This window comes from Hemitrygon akajei, chromosome 10, assembly GCF_048418815.1.
Source record: "Hemitrygon akajei chromosome 10, sHemAka1.3, whole genome shotgun sequence".
Classification (NCBI taxonomy): domain Eukaryota; kingdom Metazoa; phylum Chordata; class Chondrichthyes; order Myliobatiformes; family Dasyatidae; genus Hemitrygon; species Hemitrygon akajei.
In genome coordinates this window covers 18,841,434-18,861,638 of record NC_133133.1, presented here as the reverse complement: position 1 = coordinate 18,861,638, position 20,205 = coordinate 18,841,434, and the positions used below count along the sequence as shown (strand labels likewise).

General features: G+C 47.0%; 1 long non-coding RNA gene across 1 annotated transcript in view; it reads right to left on the bottom strand.

The window, feature by feature from the left end:
- The window catches only part of LOC140734194 (uncharacterized), a 33,047-nt gene that overhangs the window by 2,445 nt on the left and 10,397 nt on the right, over positions 1-20,205 (bottom strand). Inside the window, exon 2 of the long non-coding RNA XR_012100496.1 lies at positions 11,116-11,212. This is a non-coding gene — a long non-coding RNA (uncharacterized lncRNA). The remainder of the gene's footprint in view (positions 1-11,115; positions 11,213-20,205) is intronic.

Below are 20,205 nucleotides of genomic sequence, written 5' to 3'. Positions count from 1 at the left end.
TGTTACTGTAAAGCTCCCCCAGCGTTAGCACTGTCTTGGTAATGGAGCTGAGAGCAGATTAGCTCTTTTGGGAGCCTCCTGCTGGGTATTCCAGTGACATGGTGCCCTCACTGGAGCAGGCTGAATGTAATTTGGGTTATAGGTACAAAATATTCTGTGAATACATGTCTCCTCCATAGAGAGAGTTAAATGCTCAAAAGTCCTGGGAGCTCACATCACGGATGACCTCACCTGCTCCCTTCGTATCACCTCCCAGAACAAGAAGGCACAGCAGTGCCTCCACTTCCTAAGATTGAGGCGAACAAGACTTCCACACCCTCACCTTAACAGGGGCACCATTGAGAGTGCCCCGACAAGTCGCATCTCCAACTGGTATGGGAGCAGTCAAGCACTAGACCAGAAGTCCCTACAAAGGACTGTGAGAACAGCTGAGAGGATCATAGGGGTCTCCTTACCATCCACTAGTGACATTTATCAGGAGTGCTATTATTAAGGATCCCACCCATCCATTCAGTATTCGCTTTGACTTTCTACCATCAGGCAGGAGACTACGATGCATAAAAATAAGAAAGATCAGGATGAGAAACAGTTTCTTCCCCCAGCCGTCAGGCTTCTGAACTCCCTGCCACATTGTATTCAAAGTCTCACCGGTTAACCTGTTCCGTACCTTACAATATTTAATAGTAATGGCTTTAGTTTGTTGTTTATCTGTGATTCATCTGTAGATTTTCTTCTTACCTTCATAAGTTATTGTGTGTTATGTGCTTTACACCCTGGATCAGAGAAACGTTGTCTCATTTCTATATACATTATACACGTTATATACATGTATGTAGTTAAATGATAATAAACTTGACTTGACTTGAGTTGCTGGAAATCCAAGCAACACAATGCTGGAGGAACTCAGCAGGTCAGGCAGCATCTATGGAGAGGAATAAAGAGTCGATGTTTTGGGCCGAGACCCTTCTTCAGGACTGAAAGGGAAGGAGAGAAATGCTAGAATAATAGGTGGGTGGAGGGAGGGTAGCTGGAAGGTGGTAGGTGAAGCCAGGTGGGTAGGAAAGATAAAGGGCTGGAGAGGATGGAATCTGATAGGAGAGGAGAAAGGGAAAGAGGAGGGGACAGGGGGAGGTGATGGGCAGGTGAGATGAGGTAAGAGGCCAGATTGGGGAATAGAAGAAGGGTGGTGGGGGAGGGATTTTTTTTACCATAAGATGAAATCCATGTTCTTGTCATCAGGTTGGAGGCTGCCCAGGGTTGCTCTTCCACTCTGAGGGTGGTCTCATCATGGCACAAGAGGAGGCCATGGACCGACACATTGGAACGGGAATGGGAATGGGAATTAAAATGTTTGGCCTCTGGGATGTTCCGCTTTTGGCAGATGGAGTGGAGGTGCTTGACCAAGCGGGTTCCTGCTGGTGCTATTTACAAGGAACGCTGCCACAAGAAAGCAACACCCATCATCAAGAACCCCCATCAACCAAACCATCTCTCTTCTCGCTGCTGCCATCAGGCAGGAGGTACGTCCCGCACTGCCAGCTTCAGGAACAGATTTTACCCTACAACCATTAGGCTCCTAAACCAGTATGGATAACTTCACTCACTGCAAAGCCACAACCTATAGACTCGCTTTCAAGATATCTACAAGCCGGTATTATTTATTTACTTTCTTATGTTCTTTGCACAATTCGTCTACCTTTGCACATTGCTTGTTTGTCAGTCTTTGCTGGTCATAGTTTTTCATAAATTCTATTGTCTTTCTTTATTTCCCTGTAAGTGCCTGCAAGAAAATAAATCCCAAGGTAGTATATGGTGACATACAGTGTGTGTACTTTGAGAATAAATTCACTTTTAAACTTTGAACTTTATTGGCCTGGGAGAGGACGTAGGCACTGGTTTGCTTATCATCCTGGTGGATGTTGAGGTAACAACACGTCAGGTACGTCTCCAGTGGTTTGGGTGCCCAGCAGGGAGGAGAGTTCTCACAGATGTCTCATAGCCCTCAACCACCAGGCTCTTGAACCAAAGGGGATAACTTCACTCAACTTCACTTGCTCCGTCTTTGATATGTTCCTACAACCAATGGACTCACTTTCAAGGACTCTTCATCTCATGTTCTGAAAATTTATTGCTTATTGTTACTATTCCTTTGTTTTTGTATTTGCAGTTTGCTGCCTTCTGCACTCCGGTTGAACATCCAAGTTGGGTGGTCTTTCACTGGTTCAGTTATGGTCATTATTCTATGGGTTTATTGAGTATGCCTGCAAGAAAATGGCTCTCATGGTTGTACATACCTGGAAGTTTTTGAGTGTTTTAGGTATCAAACCAAATATGCTCAAATTCCTAATGAAAGATAGGTGCTGTCTTCCTTTCTTTATAGCTGCGTCGATATGTTGGGACCAGGTGAGATCCTCAGAGATCTTGACACCCAGGAACTTGAATTTGCTCACTCTCTCCACTTCTGATCCCTCTATGAGGATTGGTATGTGTTCCTTCGTCTTACCCTTCCTGAAGTCCACAATCAGCTCTGTCATCTTACTGACATTGAATGCCAGGTTGTTGCTGTGGCACCACTTCACTAGTTGGCATATCTCACTCCTGTACACCCTCTCGTCACCACCTGAGATTCTACCAACAACGGTTGTATCATCAGCAAATTTATAGATGTTATTTGAGCTATGCCTAGCCACACAGTCATGTGTATACAGAGAGTAGAGCTGTGGGCTAAGCACACAACCCTGAGGTGCACCAGTGTTGATCATCAGCAAAGAGGATATGTTATCACCAATCCGCACAGACTGTGGTCTTCTGGTTAGGAAGTCAAGGATCCAATTACAGAGGCCCAGGTTCTGCAACTTCTCAATCAGGATTGTGGGAATGATGGTATTAAATGCTGAGTTATAGTCGATGAAATCATCCTGACATAGGTGTTTGTGTTGTCTATGTGGTCTAAAGCCGTGTGGAGAGCCATTGAGACTGCATCTGCCATTGACCTATTGTGACAATAGGCAAGTTGCAATGGGTCCAGGTCCTTGCTGAGGCAGGAGTTCAGTCTAGTCATAACCAATCTCTCAAAGCATTTCATCATTGTTGATGTGAGTGCTACCGGGCGATAGTCATGAAGGCAGCTCACATTATTCTTCTTTGGCATTGGTGATACACAGTTTTATAGCATTGGAGCTTTCTAATGTGTTCTGTATTTCATTTAAATACATCATTTGTTACTCAGTTAAATAGTAGTTTGTCCTTTTAGTACCTTTTTTTAACAATTTCCATGAAACTTTGGCTAATTGAGCAGCCGCTGGTACTGGTCCTGATGTGTCCAAATTAACTGGAACCCATGTATATATGGTGAATAAAGTTGATCCTTGATCCTTGAAGATAATGTTGAATATTAGCTTTATTTGTCACATGTACATCAAAACATGCATCTGAGTCCAACTAAGCTTCGTACATTGTCTTTCGCCTCTCTTTTGGCCGGACATGCAGTCCTCCTTAGGCGGAGAGATGCTGCCTCACCCACTCATGCTCAATAGCTCAGAGACATCACGTCCTGCTTAGACCTTGAAAAGATTCATTATTCACTTCTTAATTCAGACATAAAGTTCCAAAAGGTGTGGGGACCTTTTCTTGAATATTTTCATAATTCCCGTTTAGATTAAGGGTTCATCCCTCCTTTTTTCTTTTGCATTTAAATCCCTTACTTCCAGCTTCTTTCTGTTAAGATTTACGTTTTTTTGTGTGTAATCATATTATAGCTCAGGTAGTAGGCAATATACCTTCTTTTTATGAATACAGCTCTGTGGTGATAAACGTTCTGATTAACTTTTCTATACTGTATATTGTAAGGTTGGCTTGGAGTTGGGTAGTGGGAGGGTGGGGTGGTAACTAACTTTATACGATTCCTCTATGGGTGCTTTTCCTTAACTGTTATGAATTGTGCATTTCATATGTTTGTTTTGTACTGTATAAACCTCTTTTTTACTGGTTTTTCTTTGTTGTTGCATTGTAGAAACTTATAAAAAACTTAATAGAAGAAAACATGTCCCGCTTGGTGGCACAATAACATCAGCGCCGGACTCCAGAGTGAAGGTTCCCGAGTTCGAATCCAAGTCGGGTTGAGCGTCGAGCTCGCAACTCGGCCTCGTAAAAACAAGAATAGCTTGCTACGGAAACACCGTCATGACGGTGCCCCGATAACTCCACTGCCGAGTTAAGGGCTATTCTTCTTCTCTTCTTCTACGTGAAAACATACAGTGAAATTTGTCATTTGTATCAATGACCAACACAGCCTGAAGATTTGTTGTGAGCAGCCGACAAGAATCGCCATGCCCCGGTGTCAACATAGCATGGCCACAACTTACTAACCCTGATACATACGTTTTTTTGGAATGTAGCAGGAAACCAGAGCTCCCGGGGGAAACCCACACCATCATGGGTAGAACGTACCAACTCCTTACAGACAGTGCCTGGAATTGAACTCAATCGTCTGATCACTGGCACTATGAATTGTTACACTAACCGCTCTGCTACATTGGCACTCGGGGAACATGAGAGATGGGATGCAGTCCAGGACCTCAATGTGGACCTTTAGTAATGATATTGGCGGTGGACAGCAGGGGCAGATTTTCAGTGGACATTATTCATAGAATGTACGAACACTGCTGTTGGGGAGTACTCTGGAGTTACCAGTACGCGAATACACAGACATTAATTTAAACAGGACTCCGGCTTCTGCTCTTATCAGTTCTAAATGTAAATAAATTCAGGAAGTTTGCAATTACCCTTCAGCATTTTTGTAAATTGCAAGCAGTGAATTGAAGTTAAAGCACAGACTAAGAGATTGAATATGCAAGAGCCAATCATTAAGACAACGGGTTTGTATTTATTGGGTTGCGTCAAACCAAGCAATGTGGCTAAATTACTTGCACCGTTGTGACCGAGTTCAAGCCGACAGATCAGACGAATGTTGTCACTTAGCACATCAAAATGGTCACAGGTATAGATAATCAATTGTTTTTTTTGTGTATTTACTGCAGTAGTGTATGCAGAGAGCCCTGACAACATTAAGTTTGGGAGCAAACACGAGGAATTCTGCAGATGCTGGAAATTCAAACAACACACACAAAATGCTGGTGAAACACAGCAGAGCAGGCAGCATCTATAGGGAGAAGCACTGTCGACGTTTCGGGCCGAGACCCTTCCCTTCAGCCCGAAATGTCGACAGTGCTTCACACTATAGATGCTGCCTGGCCTGCTGTGTTCCACCAGCATTTTGTGTGTGTTGTTGTTAAGTTTGGGAGTCTGGCTCTCTGTTTGGGAGTTTGGGAGTCTGGCTCACTGTTTGGGAGTTTGGGAGTCTGGCTCTCTGTTTGGGAGTTTGGGAGTCTGGCTCACTGTTTGGGAGTTTGGGAGTCTGGCCCTCTGTTTGGGAGTTTGGGAGTCTGGCTCTCTGGGAGTTTGGGAGTCTGGCTGACAGTTTGGGAGTTTGGGAGTCTGGCTCTCTGGGAGTTTGGGAGTCTGGCTCTCTGTTTGGGAGTTTGGGAGTCTGGCTCACAGATTGGGAGTTTGGGAGTCTGGCTCTCTGTTTGGGAGTTTGGGAGTCTGGCTCTCTGGGAGTTTGGGAGTCTGGCTCTCTGTTTGGGAGTTTGGGAGTCTGGCTCACAGTTTGGGAGTTTGGGAGTCTGGCTCTCTGTTTGGGAGTTTGGGAGTCTGGCTCACAGTTTGGGAGTTTGGGAGTCTGGCTCTCTGTTTGGGAGTTTGGGAGTCTGGCTCACTGTTTGGGAGTTTGGGAGTCTGGCTCTCTGTTTGGGAGTTTGGGAATCTGGCTCTCTGGGAGTTTGGGAGTCTGGCTCTCTGTTTGGGAGTTTGGGAGTCTGGCTCTTTGTTTGGGAGTTTGGGAGTCTGGCTCTCTGTTTGGGAGTTTGGGAGTCTGGCTCACAGTTTGGGAGTTTGGGAGTCTAGCTCTCTGTTTGGGAGTTTGGGAGTCTGGCTCACTGTTTGGGAGTTTGGGAGTCTGGCTCACAGTTTGGGAGTTTGGGAGTCTGGCTCTCTGTTTGGGAGTTTGGGAGTCTGGCTCTCTGTTTGGGAGTTTGGGAGTCTGGCTCACTGTTTGGGAGTTTGGGAGTCTGGCTCTCTGTTTGGGAGTTTGGGAGTCTGGCTCACTGTTTGGGAGTTTGGGAGTCTGGCTCTCTGTTTGGGAGTTTGGGAGTCTGGCTCACAGTTTGGGAGTTTGGGAGTCTGGCTCTCTGTTTGGGAGTTTGGGAGTCTGGCTCTCTGTTTGGGAGTTTGGGAGTCTGGCTCACTGTTTGGGAGTTTGGGAGTCTGGCTCTCTGTTTGGGAGTTTGGGAGTCTGGCTCTGGGAGTTTGGGAGTCTGGCTCTCTGGGAGTTTGGGAGTCTGGCTCTCTGTTTGGGAGTTTGTGAGTCTGGCCCTCTGTTTGGGAGTTTGGGAGTCTGGCTCTCTGGGAGTTTGGGAGTCTAGCTCTCTCTGTTTGGGAGTTTGGGAGTCTGGCTCTCTGGGAGTTTGGGAGTCTGACTCTCTGTTTGGGAGTTTGGGAGTCTGGCTCACAGTTTGGGAGTTTGGGAGTCTGGCTCTCTGTTTGGGAGTTTGGGAGTCTGGCTCTCTGGGAGTTTGGGAGTCTGGCTCTCTGTTTGGGAGTTTGGGAGTCTGGCCCTCTGTTTGGGAGTTTGGGAGTCTGGCTCTCTGGGAGTTTGGGAGTCTGGCTCTCTCTGTTTGGGAGTTTGGGAGTCTGGCTCTCTGGGAGTTTGGGAGTCTGGCTGTCTGTTTGGGAGTTTGGGAGTCTGACTCTCTGTTTGGGAGTTTGGGAGTCTGGCTCACAGTTTGGGAGTTTGGGAGTCTGGCTCTCTGTTTGGGAGTTTGGGAGTCTGGCTCTCTGTTTGGGAGTTTGGGAGTCTGGCTCACTGTTTGGGAGTTTGGGAGTCTGGCTGACAGTTTGGGAGTTTGGGAGTCTGGCTCTCTGGGAGTTTGGGAGTCTGGCTCTCTGTTTGGGAGTTTGGGAGTCTGGCTCACAGTTTGGGAGTTTGGGAGTCTGGCTCTCTGTTTGGGAGTTTGGGAGTCTGGCTCTCTGGGAGTTTGGGAGTCTGGCTCTCTGTTTGGGAGTTTGGGAGTCTGGCTCTCTGGGAGTTTGGGAGTCTGGCTCTCTGGGAGTTTGGGAGTCTGGCTCACAGTTTGGGAGTTTGGGAATCTGGCTCTCTGTTTGGGAGTTTGGGAGTCTGGCTCACAGTTTGGGAGTTTGGGAGTCTGGCTCTCTGTTTGGGAGTTTGGGAGTCTGGCTCACAGTTTGGGAGTTTGGGAGTCTAGCTCTCTGTTTGGGAGTTTGGGAGTCTGGCTCACTGTTTGGGAGTTTGGGAGTCTGGCTCTCTGTTTGGGAGTTTGGGAGTCTGGCTCACAGTTTGGGAGTTTGGGAGTCTGGCTCTCTGTTTGGGAGTTTGGGAGTCTGGCTCTCTGTTTGGGAGTTTGGGAGTCTGGCTCACAGTTTGGGAGTTTGGGAGTCTGGCTCTTTGTTTGGGAGTTTGGGAGTCTGGCTCTCTGTTTGGGAGTTTGGGAGTCTGGCTCTCTGGGAGTTTGGGAGTCTAGCTCTCTGTTTGGGAGTTTGGGAGTCTGGCTCACTGTTTGGGAGTTTGGGAGTCTGGCTCACAGTTTGGGAGTTTGGGAGTCTGGCTCTCTGTTTGGGAGTTTGGGAGTCTGGCTCTCTGTTTGGGAGTTTGGGAGTCTGGCTCACTGTTTGGGAGTTTGGGAGTCTGGCTCTCTGTTTGGGAGTTTGGGAGTCTGACTCACTGTTTGGGAGTTTGGGAGTCTGGCTCTCTGTTTGGGAGTTTGGGAGTCTGGCTCACAGTTTGGGAGTTTGGGAGTCTGGCTCTCTGTTTGGGAGTCTGGCTCTCTGTTTGGGAGTTTGGGAGTCTGGCTCTCTGTTTGGGAGTTTGGGAGTCTGGCTCACAGTTTGGGAGTTTGGGAGTCTGGCTCTCTGGGAGTTTGGGAGTCTGGCTCTCTGTTTGGGAGTTTGGGAGTCTGGCTCTCTGTTTGGGAGTTTGGGAGTCTGGCTCTCTGGGAGTTTGGGAGTCTGGCTCTCTGTTTGGGAGTTTGGGAGTCTGGCTCTCTGGGAGTTTGGGAGTCTGGCTCTCTGGGAGTTTGGGAGTCTGGCTCACAGTTTGGGAGTTTGGGAATCTGGCTCTCTGTTTGGGAGTTTGGGAGTCTGGCTCACAGTTTGGGAGTTTGGGAGTCTGGCTCTCTGTTTGGGAGTTTGGGAGTCTGGCTCACAGTTTGGGAGTTTGGGAGTCTAGCTCTCTGTTTGGGAGTTTGGGAGTCTGGCTCACTGTTTGGGAGTTTGGGAGTCTGGCTCTCTGTTTGGGAGTTTGGGAGTCTGGCTCACAGTTTGGGAGTTTGGGGGTCTGGCTCTCTGTTTGGGAGTTTGGGAGTCTGGCTCTCTGTTTGGGAGTTTGGGAGTCTGGCTCACTGTTTGGGAGTTTGGGAGTCTGGCTCTCTGTTTGGGAGTTTGGGAGTCTGGCTCACTGTTTGGGAGTTTGGGAGTCTGGCTCTCTGTTTGGGAGTTTGGGAGTCTGGCTCACAGTTTGGGAGTTTGGGAGTCTGGCTCTCTGTTTGGGAGTCTGGCTCTCTGTTTGGGAGTTTGGGAGTCTGGCTCACTGTTTGGGAGTTTGGGAGTCTGGCTCTCTGTTTGGGAGTTTGGGAGTCTGGCTCACAGTTTGGGAGTTTGGGAGTCTGGCTCTCTGGGAGTTTGGGAGTCTGGCTCTCTGTTTGGGAGTTTGGGAGTCTGGCCCTCTGTTTGGGAGTTTGGGAGTCTGGCTCTCTGGGAGTTTGGGAGTCTGGCTCTCTCTGTTTGGGAGTTTGGGAGTCTGGCTCTCTGGGAGTTTGGGAGTCTGGCTGTCTGTTTGGGAGTTTGGGAGTCTGACTCTCTGTTTGGGAGTTTGGGAGTCTGGCTCTCTGTTTGGGAGTTTGGGAGTCTGACTCTCTGTTTGGGAGTTTGGGAGTCTGGCTCTCTGTTTGGGAGTTTGGGAGTCTGGCTCTCTGTTTGGTAGTTTGGGAGTCTGGCTCTCTGTTTGGGAGTTTGGGAGTCTGGCTCTCTGTTTGGGAGTTTGGGAGTCTGGCTCTCTGTTTGGGAGTTTGGGAGTCTGGCTCTCTGGGAGTTTGGGAATCTGGCTCTCTGTTTGGGAGTTTGGGAGTCTGGCTCACAGTTTGGGAGTTTGGGAGTCTGGCTCTCTGTTTGGGAGTTTGGGAGTCTGGCTCTCTGGGAGTTTGGGAGTCTGGCTCTCTGTTTGAGAGTTTGGGAGTCTGGCTCTCTGGGAGTTTGGGAGTCTGGCTCACAGTTTGGGAGTTTGGGAGTCTGGCTCTCTGTTTGGGAGTTTGGGAGTCTGGCTCTCTGGGAGTTTGGGAGTCTGGCTCTCTGTTTGAGAGTTTGGGAGTCTGGCTCTCTGGGAGTTTGGGAGTCTGGCTCACAGTTTGGGAGTTTGGGAGTCTGGCTCTTTGTTTGGGAGTTTGGGAGTCTGGCTCTCTGTTTGGGAGTTTGGGAGTCTGGCTCTCTGGGAGTTTGGGAGTCTAGCTCTCTGTTTGGGAGTTTGGGAGTCTGGCTCACTGTTTGGGAGTTTGGGAGTCTGGCTCTCTGTTTGGGAGTTTGGGAGTCTGGCTCACAGTTTGGGAGTTTGGGAGTCTGGCTCTCTGTTTGGGAGTTTGGGAGTCTGGCTCACTGTTTGGGAGTTTGGGAGTCTGGCTCTCTGTTTGGGAGTTTGGGAGTCTGGCTCACTGTTTGGGAGTTTGGGAGTCTGGCTCTCTGTTTGGGAGTTTGGGAGTCTGGCTCACAGTTTGGGAGTTTGGGAGTCTGGCTCTCTGTTTGGGAGTCTGGCTCTCTGTTTGGGAGTTTGGGAGTCTGGCTCTCTGTTTGGGAGTTTGGGAGTCTGGCTCACAGTTTGGGAGTTTGGGAGTCTGGCTCTCTGGGAGTTTGGGAGTCTGGCTGTCTGTTTGGGAGTTTGGGAGTCTGGCCCTCTGTTTGGGAGTTTGGGAGTCTGGCTCTCTGTTTGGGAGTTTGGGAGTCTGGCTCTCTGTTTGGGAGTTTGGGAGTCTGGCTCACAGTTTGGGAGTTTGGGAGTCTGGCTCTCTCTGTTTGGGAGTTTGGGAGTCTGGCTCTCTGGGAGTTTGGGAGTCTGGCTGTCTGTTTGGGAGTTTGGGAGTCTGACTCTCTGTTTGGGAGTTTGGGAGTCTGGCTCTCTGTTTGGGAGTTTGGGAGTCTGACTCTCTGTTTGGGAGTTTGGGAGTCTGGCTCTCTGTTTGGGAGTTTGGGAGTCTGACTCTCTGTTTGGGAGTTTGGGAGTCTGGCTCTCTGTTTGGGAGTCTGGCTCTCTGTTTGGGAGTTTGGGAGTCTGACTGTCTGTTTGGGAGTTTGGGAGTCTGGCTCTCTGTTTGGGAGTTTGGGAGTCTGGCTCACTGTTTGGGAGTTTGGGAGTCTGGCTCTCTGTTTGGGAGTTTGGGAGTCTGGCTCACTGTTTGGGAGTTTGGGAGTCTGGCCCTCTGTTTGGGAGTTTGGGAGTCTGGCTCTCTGGGAGTTTGGGAGTCTGGCTCTCTCTGTTTGGGAGTTTGGGAGTCTGGCTCTCTGGGAGTTTGGGAGTCTGGCTGTCTGTTTGGGAGTTTGGGAGTCTGGCTCTCTGTTTGGGAGTTTGGGAGTCTGGCTGTCTGTTTGGGAGTTTGGGAGTCTGACTCTCTGTTTGGGAGTTTGGGAGTCTGGCTCTCTGTTTGGGAGTTTGGGAGTCTGACTGTCTGTTTGGGAGTTTGGGAGTCTGGCTCTCTGTTTGGGAGTTTGGGAGTCTGGCTCACTGTTTGGGAGTTTGGGAGTCTGGCTCTCTAGTGTCAGGATTTTAGAGTATCTGTACAGATTATTTTCTCCCAAAAGCATTTGGACCTTCAGAGGCTTCTTATCAATTACAATATGTTTCCACTATGCATCTAAAGGCGCAATTTGTCAACTCAAACTATTAGAATAAACAATGTCATTGTAATGATTGAAATTGTACTGAATCTCCGGCAGATTTTCTCTTGTTCGAATCACCTGCTATTACCTTTGATCTTAAGGTATAAAAATCTGAAATACCTCTTGGTTTGTGAGCCTCCACTGAGAGTGTCTGCAGAGTGAGGCCAGCTTGTTGTGACTTCCATCTGTGTGTTGCTCCAGTGACTTCCCGATGAATCTATAGGGAACCGTGCATGTTTATCTTCTCAGAATCAAAATCAGGTTCATTATCACTGATATTTGTCATAAAATGTATTATTTTGTGTCAGCAGTACAAGACATAAAAAATACAATAAGAAATATACATAAAAATAAATGCATTCAGTATTGCAAAAGAACAGAAAGTGAGGTTGTGTTCATTCTGAGTCTTCAGGCTTCTGTATCCTCGCTGATGGAAGAGGACACGTCCCGGGTGATGGGGGTCCTCAATGATGGATGCTGCTTTCTAGAGGCATCACCTATTGAAGATGCCCAAGCTTGTATATCCTGTTTTTATGAATAAAGTTTAATTTTTGAAATTTCGAACAAAAATAAAGAGTACCTTTGTTTTCGCCATTGTTCAATGGAGACTTCTTTTTCCTGAGTCCTGACGAGGGGTCTCGTACCGAAACGTCGGCAGCGCTTCTCCCTATAGATGCTGCCTGGCCTGCTATGTTCCACCAGCATTTTGTGTATGTTACTTTTTTCCTGTCAGCTTCAGTGTGTGAGTTGGCAATGAACACATAGAGTCACAGAGAACTTCAGGCACAGAAACAGGCCCTTCAGCCCAGCCAGTCAATGCTGAACTGTTATTCTTCTTAATCCCATGGACCATTGCCCTCACACCCCTCCCATCCAAAGCACTCATAAATATTAAAATTGAACCACTTCTGCTGGCAGCACCTTCCACGTGCTCACCACTCTCTGACTGAAGAAGCTCCAGGCACCGCTAGAGTAATTTTAATATCTGCCTGCTAGGGATGGTAAAATAAGTCAAAAATTTAAGATGCTTCAAGTCACCAGTAGATATGTAGCCAAAAATTAAACAGTGGTTTCTGTAGGCTCACAGAAAGATCAGCGTGTTTTGCAACCTGAATTCCTTGCCTGCTGAAAGAAATTTCAGGAGAAGGTCACTGAATGTTTTAGAGAGAGGTAAGCAGGAGGTGGGACCTTGAGAGGAGCAAAGAGTCTGCCAAATGGTATTGATTCCTGGTCTGGCAATACCTCAGTTATAGGATTCTTTATCTAATCATTCCATTCCTTGTAACCTCTTCCCGTCATACAGTTCTCTGATAACACACACAAAATGCAGGATGGAACTCAGCAGGTCAGGTAGCATCTATGGAAATGAATGAATAGATGCTGTTTTGGGCCGAGATCCTTCATCAGGACTGGAAAGGAAGGGGGGAGATGCCAGAATGAAAAGGTGGGGGGGGGAGGGGAAGGAGGCTAGCTAGAAGGTGATAGGTGAAGCCCGGTGGGTGGGAAAGGTAAAGGGCTGGAGAGGAAGGAATCTGACAGGAGAGGAGGGTGGATCATAGAGAAAGGGAAGGAAGAGGGGACCCAAGGGGAGGTGATAGGCAGGTGAGGGGAAGTAAGAGGCCAGAGAGAGGAATTGAAGAAGAGGGAATTTCTTTTTACTGGAAGGAGAAATTGATATTTACACCATCAGGTTGGAGGCTACCCAAACAGAACATAACATGTTGCTGCTCCACCCTGAGTGTGGCCCCATCGTGGCACGAGAGGAAGCCATGGACCGGCATATCAGAACAGGAATGGGAATGGGAATTAAAATGTTTGGCCACTGGGAAACCCCACTTTTGGCAGATGGAGCAGAGGTACTCGATGAAGTGGTCTCCCAATCTACAATGGGTCTCACCAATGTAGAGAAGGCTGCATTGAGAGCACCAGATGTAAGTCGCCACACACAAAATGCTGGAGTAACTCAATAGGTCAGACAGCTTCTATGGACTGGAATAAAATATTGATGTTTCAGGCTGAGACCTTTAATCAGAAACATTGACTGTTTATTCCCCCCATAAATGCTGCCTGACTTGCTGAGTTCCTTCAACATTTTCTGTATGTTCCTCTTGATTTCCAGCACCTGCAGTATCTCTTGTTTTCCAATATCTCAGCTCCTCCAACACTGTGCAGTTGCAAACCCACGGTCACCATGCCTTCATCTGTCAGGGCCAGGAGTGCTGGTGTTCCCTCCTTAAATCTTTCCATCTGCTCCCTGTCTCTCCTCTTTTGAGGGTCTTTAAAAACTATTTTATTGACTAATCTATTGTCTGATCGCAGAGCTCACTGTAAAACTTCAATAACACCGGAAATGATTTTTCTACTACAAAAAGATGAAAAGATTTTATCCAGGGACTTCCTGAAGACTCATGAAGAGGGCCAAGGAAGGTTCAAATCTAGAATCAGAGAATACACAGGGGACTACAGATGCTGGAATCCGGAGCAACAAACAATCTGCTGGAAGAACTCAGGGGGTGAAGCAGCATCTGAACGAGGAAAGGAATTGTCCATGTTTCAAAACAAATTCCTGTGTCAGGACAAGTTTCCAACCTGTACCTTCGGCAAGTATTGTGAGCAGTTTGGAGCCCAATATCTGAGAAAGATGCAGTGCTGGCATTGGAGAGCGTGCAGAGCAGGTTCACAAGAACAATGCAGGGTATGAAAGTATAAATATATTGAGGAGCGTTTGATGGTTCTGAGTCTGTACTCACTGGAGTTTAGAAAAACATTGAGGGATTCTTATTGAAGGTTACCAAATATTGAGAAGCCTAGATAGAGTGGATGTGGAGAGGATGTTTCCAGTGTTGGGGGAGTCTAGGACCAAGGGCACAGCCTCGGGATACAAAGACAAACCTTTAAAACAAAGATGAGGAGGAATTTCTTTAGCCAGAGGCTGGTGAATCTGTGGGATTCATCACCAGAAATGGCTGCGGAGGCCAAGTCTTTGGGTGTATTTAGATTCTGATTAGTTAAGGGCGTCAAAAGTTATGGGGGGAAAACCTTGTGCACAGTAAAATAAAATGAATGGTTGAGTCATAAGATTGTGTGTGTTCTGGGCTCAGTTATTTTAGTGTCGGCAATGACAGTTACTTCAACAGCTCAACTCTCTGAGTGAAGAAGTTCCCCCCTCATGTTTCCCTTAAACATTTTACCTTTCGCCCTTAATCCATGACCTCGAGTTCTATTCTCACCCAACCTCAGTGGAAAAAGCCAGTTTGCATTTATCCAATCTACACCCCTCATAGTTTTGTTTCCCTCTATCAAATCTCTTCTCATTCTCTAATGCTCCAGGGAATAAAGTTCTAACCTATTCAGCCTTTCCCTATAACTCAGATCCTGAAGTCCTTGTAAATCTTTGTAAATTTTCTCTCTACTTTTTTAATCTTACTGATATCTTTCCTGTTGGTAGGCAACCAGATATGCTCACAATACTCCGAACGAGGCCTCCCCAAAGTCTTAAACTAATTCAATATCCCAACTGTTGTATTCAGAGGTCTGATTTATGAAGGTCAATGTACCAATATGTACCTGAGACACCACTTTCAAGGCATTATGGATTCTTCATCTTTATGGATTTGTCATCTTTTATTGCCGCTGTTTTATGTAAAATTGTGCTATTTTTATTTTGTGACTGTATGTGATAGATTGTAACTATATGTGCTGGTGTGTGACTATATGTACTGTGTATTGTAACTTGGCCCCAGAGAAACGATGTTTTGTTTAACTGTATACATGAGCATGGTTGAATGACAATGAACTTGAACAGTAATCCCAGGTCCCTGTATTCTAGCACAACATGGACGAGGATTTCAGCCCTCGATGGGGCTGTGCAAGGGATAGGGAGTAGGCAACGTTTCACCAGCTGTGACTCCATCAACTCCTCAAAACCTTGGGTCAAGCGGGACTCCAAATGTGCTATGAGGTCAGATATAGCCCAAAGCAGTGAATGGGCAGGAGGGGGTGGGGAGGGAGGGTCCCAGGAATGAGTTAAGACTGAGGATGAGAAATGGCCTGTCCTCCTTTATCACTGGAAAGCAGAGACAGGTATAGGAACAGGGGAAGTGGTGACAAGTGTGACTGACTGCCGGCAGAAACTTAGGATTCTGAGGCCTTGGATAAAGTCGAGGTGCTTGGCTGTAGATCTTCTTGCAACATGATTATCCCTACCCTGGCACTTACTTCTCAGGGTATCCTAGCCACACAGAACTGTTCCAGTCTCAGTGACGTACATGGAACGTATAGTAAAGGCCAATCTGCCCATGCACAGCGGCTAGCATAACAATCCATAACACCAACTGTGAGATCGATGTTCAATTCCCGCCGCTGTCTGTAAGGACTTTGCATATTCTTTCCTATGACCACATGGGTTTCCTCACACACTCCAAAGACGTACAGGTTAGGATGAGTGAGCTGTGGGCTTGCTATGTGGGTGCCAGGATCATGGCGGACACCTGCGGGTTGCCCCAGCACAACCTCAGACTGTGATGGTCATTGATGCAGAATAACGCATTTCACTGTATGTTACAGTGTACATGTGACAAATAACGCTGATCTCTGGTGTCTACACTTCTCAGTCATTTTCCAATAGCAGATTTGTTTGATTTACCTCTCTGCCATGTTCCCTAAATACATCTACGTTCACTGTCTGCTCTTCAAACAGTAATGAGTTCACTCATAAGATTTTTGCGAATTCCTTACCAAATTAATGTTTATAATTAGTTTTGGGTTCCCTCTTAAGACCATAAGACATGAGACACAGGAGGAGAATTAGGCCATTGGCCCCATCAAGTCTGCCCGTTTTAATAGAAACATCCTCTATCTATCTTGTAAATCAACAGAGGCATATTCTTCTCAAGCCATAGACCTCCAGCCTGTTCATTCTTTCTTGATTATCCAATTATGGCATCATCTGTGTTTATTTTTATTTAGAGAGAGTTGGCCTAACAAACCCATGCCCCCAATTATACCCACGTGACTAATTAGCCTATATCTTTGGAATGCAGGAGGAAACCTGAGCGATCATGGGGAGATTGCACAAACTCCTTACAGACAGCGGCTGAATTGAACCTGGGTCACCGGCCCTAATAGTGTTGCACTAACTGCTATACCACTGTGCCTCCCTCCAAAACTATTTGCACCTTTCTCCACGCTTCAGCTGTAACACAGAGATGGAAGCGATAATCCAGAATCTGGCAATGCACAAAATGCTGGAGGAACTCAGCAGGTCAGGCAGCATCTACGGAGAGGATTGAGTAATTGATGTTTCAGGGCCAAGACCTGTCACCAGGACCGCCTGACCTGCTGAGTTCCTCCATCATTTTGTGTGTCTTGCTCTGGATTTCCAGCATCTGCAGAATCTGGCTTCAAAAGCCTTCTACGGCTGTCCCTGCCTTTCAATTTTAAAGCAGATAATGTGAAAATGATGAATTCAGCACGGGGTATCAGAGCTGGCTGTAGTTCCCCTCAATCTGAGATTGATTTTCCGTGGATGAGGAAACAGAAAAACATGTTTAACAAATTCTCCTGCCAGAGCACAAGAGCAGTCAGCTGCCTGCCTTCAGTTGCTATGCCAACAGTGACAAATACTGCACAATGGCTTAAAGTTCCACGGGAGAAGCCTATGCGTCATGAAGAGGCCGTCATGCTTTCCATATAAGGGAATGATGTGTGATCTGCCCACCCAGATTCCCAGGGTGACCTTAAAGCAAGGGAGGTAGGGAGAGATACTTTCCAGACCATGACCACTATGCCATAAGACCATAAGACACAGGAGCAGAATTAGACCATTCAGCCCATCAAGTCTGTTCTACAATTCTAGCTTGTCTGATTTAGAAACTTAGAAACCTATAGCACAATACTGGTCCTTTGACCTACAATGCTTAACCCCATTCTCCTGTCTTTTCCTCCATAATCTTTGATGCCCTTACTAATCAAGAACCTATCAGCCTCCACTTATATTCAATATATTCAATGTCCTAGCCGCCACTGCCACCCATGGCAATGAATTCAACAGATTTACCACCCTCTGGCTACAGAAATTCCTCCTCCCCTCTGGTCTGAAGGGACATACTTTTACTCTGAGGCTGTTCCCTCTGGTCCTAGACTCCCCCAGCATAGGAAGCACCCTTTCCACATCCACCCTATTTAGGTCTTTCGATATTTGATAGGTTTCAATGAGATTCCCCCCTCACTTTGTTGATACCAACTTGATGACTTGAGAGATGATATGACGGAGAAAGATAAAATCGAGTGAGGGCCAGACAGGTTTACAAACACTGCATTTTAAAGGATATATTGTTGGCAAAGTTTGTTGTGAGCATGGATTTGTTACAGGTCCTTTGTATAATAGAGGATTCCAGTGACAGGCTGAGTGGGTCAATTTGTCTTGTGTGACTGCACATGGTAAGAAATAAGTAAGAGACAGAAAGGGAAATAGACAGCACTATCTATCAGATACCCATTTCTGCAATCCAGTCCCTTCTTGGTAGTTGTACAGTCCTCGAGGTGTACGGGGTTACTTTCAGCAGTCAACACTAAAGGTAAAGCTCCAAGCCATTCAAAATCATGTGAAAAAGTGTTTCTTTTTATACAGATTAAATGTTCATAGAGATCAAATCATTACACTGTGCATGGAGCAAGAATAGGGTAAAACGGGAATGAATGCAGGATAAAGTGTGAAAGCTGCTGAGAAAGTGCAGTGCAGAGAGACGATGCGGTGCAGGATCAGAGTGAGGTAGGTGTATTGTAAAGTTGTGTATTATTTTAATGCTGCCTGCTCACACCCTCCTCTCAGAGGACAAGCACTTCCTACCCACCCAGATCTAAATACATTTCCTCCCTCTCCATCCTCACTTCTGTACTCCAAATTCAATTACATGTACTGTTTTCCCACAGGAGTAAAACTTGAGGGAGGGTGCGGCTGAGTGGTAATTTAAGGATTTTACGGAGCCTTACAGCTCTTTTAGTGCCATTGTCATGCCTATACCCACCATTAAAGTTCCCTGGGTCCACGGATCAATATAGAGTCAGTGCCTAAGTACCTTTAGAAGGAAAAATAAGGGAGGGAACCCTCTTCATGTGAGGTCAGCCAAGTCCTGGGGTGGATCGACCACAGTGAGGGATGTGGGACCCACCGACCTACTGGCAAACTACAGGTTGCCTGTGGACTGGTCGGACAAGTTGGAGTCTCATGGGATGAAAACCAGACGCCATATCGTGTCTGTACACGATAAGGTAGGGTTCCCTAAGGCGAGCTGGAGGGACGCATTCTGGCTGTCAGCAGCCAGCGTACTGCACCAGCAGGAGACAATCGCACAGAAAGAGCAGGAGACGGTAAGTATCAAGAATGAGATGGAGGTGCTGCACCAGCGCTGTACCGCCAGGGGGAAGCTACCTGGCTGGCACACACCTGTGCCAACGACAAGGATACGGAGATCGCCTGCCGGCTAGTGAAGGTACAGCAACTAGAGTAGCAACCAGATCCCATTAAAGTTCGAACCTTGATACAGATGGGAGATGATCCCAACATGTGGATGAGGGATGGGAATATCTGACTGGATGGTAAGGGTGGGGAAGAGAGAGCAGGGCAGAGTCCTATGATTCTCCCTTGAGATGATTGCCCTTCCCCCTACACAGCCAAGATGGTGCAGGCCAGACAGATGACCACGTGATCTCATACCCAGCATGGGGGTCTTCAGCCTGTGGCCCCTCTGACCCTCATGGGACAGGAGGAGGAGGAGGAATGCGGGGTGGGGGGAATATTACAATAGGCCCACCTGAGACTTCTAGAGTCAGCAGCACAGTTTCAGAATAAGGCTTAGGTCACTACATAGAATAAAATCGCAGAATATGGAGCAGTATAGCACAGGAAGGATCCATGATGCTGACAACCTAATTAAGTTAACAACATCTAATTAAACAAATCCCTTCTGGCTGCCCATGGTCAATTTCCTTCCATTCTCTGCATATTCTTGTACAGTACTGTGCAAAATTCTCAGGCACACGTATATATACCTCGAGTGCCTAAGACTTCTGCACGGTACTGTATTCGACAACACGGCGCGGAGAGCAAATTAGCAAATCTGGCGGGATCAAAGGAGGTTGGGAAAGGTGAGGGAGGGGTGTGGGACAAGTGGCAGAGGAGCAGTGGTGCAGTGCTAGGGGCAGTGGTGGGGGGGGCGGCGGTGGGAAGTGGTGCGGGTGCAGACACACCCAGCCCTGAGACACTAGGCAAGGTCATTTCATTCCAAGTCAATTGATCATTACAGTTGGTCTTTCTGGTGCTTCCCACTCCCTCCCCTCTCCCTTCCCCTTTTCTCAACCGTGATTCCCCTCTCCCTGCCCCCTTCCCACTCTCAGTCCACAATAGAGACCCAGATCAGAATCAGGTTTATCATCGCTCACATATGTCATGAAATTTGTTTTTTCTTTGCGGCAGCAGTACAGTTGAAAATATAAAATTACTACAGTACTTGCAAAGGTCTTAGGCATCCTAACTATATAAATGTGAGCCTAAGACTGTGGGACAGTCCTGTGTCTATCGAAGAGCCTCTATCACAACTACTGTCGGTGCGTTCCAGGCACCCACGGATCTCAGTGTAAAAACTTGCCCCACACATCCCCTTTGAACTTTGGGGTTAACGTAGCGGTTAGCGCAGTCACTTTGCAGTGATTACTGATCACCGTTCAACTCCCACTGCTCTCTGTAAGGGGTTTGTTCTTCTCCCTGTCACAATGTAGGCCTTTCCCTCCATCATCAGATTTCTGAATGAATCCATGATCACAACCTCACTGTTCCTTTTATTTTGCACTATTTAGTTCTTTTATTTCTTATTGTAAGTTAATTAATAGCAAGTTTTTTATGGCTTGCACTCTACTGCTGCCAGAAGACGACAACATTTTATTACATTACCTCTGAGGCCACTTTATTAGGTACATCTGTACACTTGCTTGTTAAGGGAAATATCTAACCAGCCAACTACTTGCATCAAAGCATGCAGACACGGTCAAGAGGTTCAGACCAAACATCAGAATGGGGAGGAAATGTGATCTCAGTGACTTTGACCATGGGATGACTGTTGGTGCCAGATGGGGTGATTTGAGTATCTCAGAAACTGCTGATCTCCTGGGATTTTCACATGTAACTGTGCTTAGAGTTTACAGAAAATGGTG